Source organism: Notolepis coatsorum (assembly GCF_963971535.1).
Source record: "Notolepis coatsorum genome assembly, chromosome: 15".
NCBI classification, from domain to species: domain Eukaryota; kingdom Metazoa; phylum Chordata; class Actinopteri; order Aulopiformes; family Paralepididae; genus Notolepis; species Notolepis coatsorum.
The window spans coordinates 43,567,930-43,576,371 of record NC_140179.1 but is presented as its reverse complement, the minus strand read 5'-3'; the positions used below and the strand labels follow the sequence as shown (position 1 = coordinate 43,576,371).

The 8,442-nt window shown below is 41.5% G+C and overlaps 1 protein-coding gene across 1 annotated transcript in view; it reads left to right on the top strand.

The window, feature by feature from the left end:
- Positions 1–8,442, top strand: part of grm8a (glutamate receptor, metabotropic 8a) — a 484,022-nt gene that overhangs the window by 324,941 nt on the left and 150,639 nt on the right. The gene's annotated exons all lie outside the window — the stretch shown is intronic.

Below are 8,442 nucleotides of genomic sequence, written 5' to 3'. Positions count from 1 at the left end.
CTCTCCTCTCATCTCATCTCATCTCCTCTCCTCTCCTCTCCTCTCCTCTCCTCTCCTCTCCTCTCCTCTCCTATCCTCTCCTCTCCTCTCCTCTCTTCTATCATCTCCTCTATTCTTCTATCCTCTCCTATCATCATTTCTCCTCTCCTCTCTTCGCCTATCATCTCTTATCCTTTCATCTCTTATCCTCTCATCTCTTCTCTCCTTTCCTCTCTTCTGTGCTTCTGTCTTCATACTAGTTCCAGCTAGCTAGGCACAAACAAATGCAAAGTCAATAGGGTCAAGCTCCTGTCTGTACTGAGCAGACTGAGGCTCACTGAAATGTACTTGAAATGTACTCCGCTCGTACAGACAGGAGCTTGACCCCATTAACTTTGCATTGGTTTGTGACTAACTCGCTGTAGCTAGTGGACCTATGAGGAACAGAATGCATTGTTTCTGAGAAAGGATTCTACCAGTCGACTATTTAGTTTTTGATGTCATACTTGTACATACAGTATACACTTAGAACACACACACACACACATACACACACACACACACATACACACACACACACACACACACACACACACACACACACACACACACACACACACACACACACACACACACACACACACACACACACACACACACACACACACACACACACACACACACACACACACACACACACACACACACACACACACACACACACACACACACACACACACACACACACACACACACACACACACACATTTGTCAGTGCACCATTATCACCCCATTGTCAATTATCCCTCCAAACCTTCATTTCATCTCATCTCATCCCATCTCGTCCTTTCTTCTCTTCTCCCCCATCCCTTCCCCTCCCCTTCCCTCCCTCCCTCCTCTCCTCTTATCTCCCCTCCTCTTTTCTCCTATCTTCTCCTCCTCTCCTCTCTCCTCATCTTGTCTCCTCTCTTCTCTCCTTTCTCCTTTCCTTGTCTCTTCTTCCCTCCTCTTTTCTCCTCTCCTCCTCTCCTTTCCTCTCTCCTGTCCTCTCCGCATTTCCTTTCCTCTCTCCTCCTCTCGTCTCCTCTCTTCTCTCCTCTCTCCTTTCGTCGTCTCTTCTCCCCTCCTCCTTTCTCTTCTCCTCTATTCTCTCCTTTCCTTCCCTCTCTTCTCCTCTCCTCTCCTATTCTCTTCTCTTCTGTTTTCCAGCATCCTGCAGCTCCTACAGTATTCTGAGAGCAGTGCTTCCAGACAGTGCGTAGGGTTTATAAAAACAAATCTACTGCTTCAGCCTTCGGCCAAGGGTGGAAAAAAAAACACTGCAAGACTGTGAGGTTTCACCCCGAATTAAGTAACACCAGACACAAATCAATTAAAACCCCATCCTACAGAAACCTTTCACAGCATTAGATAAACTGAGAATATTTGGCTATGGTTAATCCTCAGCATCTACTTGTAGAATTTTAACACCAATATGTCATTGTCAAAAAACTAAAAGTGATGTTATAATTATGACGGAAATGAGAATACTGGTGAGGAGATTGGTAATGTTGCGTCTAGCTTGGGTTTCACAGGAATTGTACCATATTACCGTATAGGAGTTGTTATACTGTACCAATGTGGTCGTATTAGTCCTCTTCTCGTGCTTCTTCTTGTGTCAAATAGCAAAATCCTCTTTTTTGTCAGGAGGCAAAGTGGGAAACGTAGTCTTAATTTAGTCTTACTTTTGAGAAAACACGACCACTTACAAACTTGTAATTAGTACATAGAGGCTACCAATCTTACTTCTCATGTTCTTCATTGTAATTATACAGTGTACATCTATACATACGGCTGGGCAATACAGAGAGAATTATTTTTATAAAAGTAAATCAGATAATTCAGCGAAACCTTTCTCAACATTGATATATTTTTAACCTGATATCCGCATAGGTATTGAAGATCATGTGCTACTTAATCTAACCAGCGTTATGCACGGGAATGATCAATTAACATTCTTAAATATTTAAGTAATTTTTGGGGGAACATCTGATTCCATATTTGCGCCTTTTATTGTTGATTTAGACAAAAGCGTTGTGTACCACAGACCACAATACCAGGAAAAAACACAATATGGATAGTAGAGATAAATGTTGGCATATTGCCCTGTCCTAACTATAGGTTACAGTACACTATACTACTACTACTACTACTACTACTACTACTACTACTACTACTACTACTACTACTACTACTACTACTACTACTACTACTACTACTACTACTACTACTACTACTACTACTACTACTACTACTACTACTACTACTACTACTACTACGACAACTACTACTACTACTACTACTACTACTACTACTACTACTACTACTACTACTACTACTACTACTACTACTACTACTACTACTACTACTACTACTACTACGACAACTACTACCACACTTATAGACCATTTCTACCCTTGACAACCTAAACATGCTAAACTGGCCTTAGTGTATTTCCTGTTGTATTGTTTGCTAATCCAGTAGCTGACAGGAAACACCCTGGGGCCCAGGCTGTTCCCCTAGCAACAGACGTCTTCTGAAAACGTCTCTATAGACCATTCACTGGAATTATGTTGCTAGGGTAACAGTTTGGACACACATGTATTTGTTTACTATTGCATTAGCAAACACGGCAACAAGGAAACTATAAAAGAAGAAAGGGTCGTCACGTCACAGTGTAACGCACATTGGTGCCAAGTGTGGAAACCGATCAGTTTAGAATCTCCTCATTTATGACCATTAATAAACAAGTTATTACCTCGGATGTCAGAATCATCTGCAATTTGTTGCATTGTTAAAATGAGCAAACATTTTATAATGTTGGTTGATATGAGGTATATTTCCTCAGATGGCTTGTATAGTTAGAATTTTAATACAGGCTTCAATAGAACTGGCACCAAGCAGAGCATAGAACACTGGTATTCTGACGTGATGACCCTTCCTTCCTTTTATAGTCTCCTTGCGCTGCAACAGGAAATAAACTCCTTTTAGGATGTTATCGTTGTCACTTTGGAACTGTCTATACGATGCTATCAAAATGTATTTGACAATGATCTGTTGATGTCAAAAGATTATTCGGTAGAGCGCTTCATGAACCGCTGAAACGTCTTACAGTGTTGCTCCACCCTGCTGTAGCTCCGCCTGGACTGGTCTGAAACCAGTTCTGCTCTCCTCATAATCCTCATTGTGCTCCGTAATCCTCGTTATTAAACGCCTTTCCTAACAGGTGATTAGGGTATTTAGTGTGCACAATGTTATCCGCCGAAGTTAATCTCCTGAGCTTATGGGCCGTGCCCTGATCCATCTCTACTGGATATCTGCTGATATTGTGTTTGTTGCAGACAGTGATTTTGTTTAATTCTTTTTACATTTGTGTTGTTATGCGACTGCATTAAAGTTCTGTTTGTACCTGTGTATAATCCACTGATGATATCACAGTCACAATGTGTCGGGCTGCCTCACATCTGGTGGACCCACAACATTATTGGCATTTTAAAATGATACAGGCAGCCATAACAATTAATGTAAAAATACTTAACAAATGTTAACTTTATCTCAATTACAAGCAATCTAGACAGACATGGTTAATATTTTCCATGTACCTCTGCTAGATCACATTTATCAATAAAAGTGCTATTTGGCTTTTGTGATAACATGTGAAAAATAATCCATTACAATCAAGGCATGAATGGAATAAATCATGTTTATCTAGAAGGATCTAAATGAAACAAGGTGGAGGCAGACGGTGAAGGTACACATGTCAACCTTTTTGTTTCATTTTTACCATGTTTACTTGTTTTCACTTACAATTTCCACACGTTTGGGACCTGAACACCACATATGTAATATAAATGTGTAGGCTAGGCTGGGGGGGGGTCAGGGGGGCACAGCGTGCACTCAATGAAAATGTGTTATTTTATATGTTCTTCACAGAAAATGAGTTTCACATTAAAACATTATTTTTTATAATTGTATCGTTTATCTTTAATAAACAGTAAAAACGGGTCCCACAGACCTCATGATTGAACGTGTTCCTAACTATCTTCGTAAATATCTTCGTAAGAAGTTTGTAGGAACAAATTTACAAACGATCTCCTCCGGATGCCTGAACGTGGGAAAAGGTGTTCGTAAAAATAGCCAAAGTGTTCTCAACTGCACTCCACTGAATGAAGGACGTCACTCGAAAGTGCATTCTCGTACACCTGAAGTTGCATACAGAAAAACCCTGCCAGCTCCACAGGACGGTGTGCAAACAGATTCAACAGGTAGCACAAACACAATTTGCTACTGATAAAATTTTTAATAGATTAGATTCAAATGTATTGTCATTATACAGCACAAGTACATTACAACGAAAATATGTTTGGCATAATAAGCGCTGTTTATCGCTGTAGTGCCCCTTCAACAAGCCATGGAACTATGCAATGGCCCTTAGGTCTCTCACAATACCAGCACCATGGAACTATTAGGGATGGGTACCGAATCCGGTACTTTTAAGGGTACCGACCGATTCACGTGAGATCTGCGGTGCCACATTTCGGTGCTGTAAAAAAAAAAATTTATACTTTTTTTTTGAGTCCGATGATGTCAACCTTTCATTTACCGCAAAATGAAACCTATGGCGGCCGGGTGGCGTAGCGGAGATTGCGCTCGTCACCAATGCAAGAGGCTGCGGTCTCGACTCCCGGAGTCAGCATTGCCCTGCGGCTTGCGCCGGTCGTCATACTAACTCGTTTGGCTGAGTTAGCGGGAGGGAAGTCGTGGGTGGTAATCTGGCATTGTGGACAGCGACGCCTACAGGTCAGGTCTGGGCGCCTGCTCAGCGAAAGGCAGGAAATGGTGAAGGCAGCGTGACCTCCCACGCGTTACGCTTCACCAATGCCAGGTGAGAAGAGAGCCACTGGCTGTTTTCACATGTGTCGGAGGAAGCATGTGGTGGACTTCAGGGTTCCCTTGTACCGACCAGTAGGAGGAACATGCGCACAACAACCAGGTAGGGGAGGGGGGGGAATTGGCATAGTGAATAAATTGGGATGGGGAGAAAAATAGAAAATCAGGTGGAGAAAAAGAGGATAAAAAATATATATAAAAAAAATAAAAATGAAACCTATGAGTGCCGCACATTCACATCAACGTTCACACGCACCATACAGGCTTACAGAGGCTTTGACTTGATTCAACAACAAAGCAGTCGGGGCAATGGCAAGCTGAAAACGGTCGCAAGTGTTGTTACACTTTTCAAAGCTAGATGCAGACAATGCTCGCTGCAATATTATACATATATATATATATATATATATATATATATATATATATATATATATATATATATATATATATATATATATATATATATATATATATATATATATATATTAACACATTGTTCTAAATAAATAATAATGATAATAAATCATTTGAAGTTTGGATTTTTTTTTTTACAACTGAGGTAGGTAGATTACATTTTTAGAGACTAAAGTGCAGAAAAAAGGTACCGCTGGGTACCGATATCGATTCACAGGTACTGGTAGCAGATACCGGTATCGGTTAAAATTTGAATGGTACCCAAGGAATAGAAATAGAATAGAATAGAATAGAAATACTTTTATTATCCCGTGGGAAATTAGACACTGCAAATCGCTCACATTTAAACATTTAGACAGGACAGGTCACAATTTAGAATGATAACACAAATCAAATCAAGTTGCCTAGGATAAGAGTAGAGTAAAATAAAATGAGCATGTTTAGTGCCATCTTTAGTAGAGCATGTTTAGGGCCATCTTTAGTAGAGCATGTTTAGTGCCATCTTTAGTAGAGCATGTTTAGGGCCATATTTAGTAGAGCATGTTTAGGGCCATCTTTAGTAGAGCATGTTTAGGGCCATCTTTAGTAGAGCATGTTTAGTGCCATCTTTAGTAGAGCATGTTTAGGGCCATCTTTAGTAGAGCATGTTTAGTGCCATCTTCAGTAGACCATGTTTAGGGCCATCTTTAGTAGAGCATGTTTAGTGCCATCTTTAGTAGAGCATGTTTTAGGCCATCTTCAGTGGAGCATGTTTAGGGCCATCTTCAGTAGAGCATGTTTAGGGCCATCTTCAGTAGAGCATGTATAGGGCCATCTTTAGTAGAGCATGTTTAGGGCCATCTTTAGTAGAGCATGTTTAGGGTCATCTTTAGAAGAGCATGTGAAGTAACTTGTATCTTCATTTACAGTGATCGTATAGTTTTTCTATTATCCTTCTCCTTCATTTGTTTGATATTTCAGATGTTCGGTTCAATTAAAAGGAGGCGGACGAGGTGGTCAAAAACAACTGCGGTGTTTATTAATAAACCACAGCTTAGGATCAAAACAAGTACATCGTCTCTTTGTATATCTAATTATCTCTTTCATGTGGCTGTTTGGTCCATGCTCGGATCAGCTAGGGCCGATCAGAGTTTTCTCCTCAGTGGCGGTTTCTGTCTCAGGTTGTCCATGGCAACACAAATCTTCTCTTAGTGGTTTGCTGGTCGTCAGGGCAACCTTGCTTTCGGGTCCTCGGCGGTTTGGGAGCGCTTGTTTCGTCTACCCTCGGTGGAGTCTGGCTCCCCTGCTGCGAGGCGATCGTTTTCTGTCATCTGGTGTCAATGGCTCTCTGTGTCACCGGTTCGGCTCTCCAGTAGCCGGCTTGGCGAGTCTCCCTCTGTCGGTGGAGGTTTTCAGCGCTCCAGCTGCGAGGCGATCTCTGTCATCGTCTGTCTCCATGGCTCTGTGTCTCCATGCTCCAGGATCCTTCTCGCTGTGTCTCAGGCTCGGCTCTCGAGTTCTGTGTGTCTCGCCTCCCAGGATCCTCTCTGGGTCTTGTCCCCGGGTGTCTTTCCCCTGTGTGTTCCTCTCCGTCGCCATCACAGCCCTTTTTATCAGAGCGAGAGAGAGAGAGAGAGAGAGAGAGAGAGAGAGAGAGAGAGAGAGAGAGAGAGAGAGAGAGAGAGAGAGAGAGAGAGAGAGAGAGAGAGAGAGAGAGAGAGAGAGATTCCCTGCCTGCCTAGTCACAACTCCCACCATCTGCCTTCCTTATTTGGTCACATTCCTTGTAGCCGGAATTTGTCTGTTGTGACACGTCCTCTTGGGTCTTGTGACAACAGTTTCACAGTTTGGGTCTGCTGACACTTTAATCATTACTTGATGAGGGGATCCGTTTTTCACTGAGTAACACTTTATTTCCTGATTAAATTATATGACCAATATTGTACAGCTTTTATCTTCTAGTATTAAGAGTTTTTTTATTCTTTATTGTGACTAAGTTTATACAATGTAGCCTATTGGGTTCATTATTTTACATTTAGAATTAGCAAATCAACTCATTTTATTTGAACCCAAACACATGGACACTTTTCCTTTATAATACTAATGGTAGCCTTGGCTGAAAACAGTTGCTAGTCATTTCACCACATGTTATTTGATTTTCATATTTGTAGGACGATTTACTAGTCTCCATGACCATCTGCCATGTCGTAACCTGAAATTCCTTACTTAGGGTAAATATGACCTTTTGATCTCAACTGTTATTTTGAGTTTGGTTCCTGTTTCAAAGATAATGATCTCCTTCCTTGTCTGTTGGAGGTGGCCATTTCCTAAACCACAGCTGCTAACCAACCAGTGGAATGTGCATTAACGTCATAAACAGTCTTTTGCCCTATCAGCGAACCATCATCTGTGAAACCCTGACGGCAGATTGTCTTCCAGTTGGCTGAGTGCGGGGTGATCTCCCTCTCAAGCCTAGGGTCACAGAAATAACTCACATGGGGATATCTAATGGCCCTTCTATCAATCAGCATTTTGTCTTTCTAATCATTACCTTGTACATTTCAGTTGCTATGTTCATGTTTTCATTTAGAAATATACGACACATGTTTAGTGCCATCTTTAGTAGAGCATGTTTAGGGCCATCTTTAGTAGAGCATGTTTAGTGCCATCTTCAGTAGACCATGTTTAGGGCCATCTTTAGTAGAGCATGTTTAGTGCCATCTTTAGTCGAGCATGTTTAGGGCCATCTTCAGTAGAGCATGTTTAGGGCCATCTTCAGTAGAGCATGTTTAGGGCCATCTTTAGTAGAGCATGTTTAGGGCCATCTTCAGTAGAGCATGTTTAGGGCCATCTTTAGTAGAGCATGTTTAGGGCCATCTGTAGTAGAGCATGTTTAGGGCCATCTTGAGTAGAGCATGTTTAGTGCCATCTTTAGTAGATCATGTTTAGGGCCATCTTCAGTAGAGCATGTTTAGGGCCATCTTTAGTAGAGCATGTTTAGGGCCATCTTTAGTAGAGCATGTTTAGGGCCATCTTTAGTAGAGCATGTTTAGTGCCATCTTTAGTAGAGCATGTTTAGGGCCATCTTTAGTAGAGCATGTTTAGGGCCATCTTCAGTGGAGCATGTTTAGGGCCATCTTC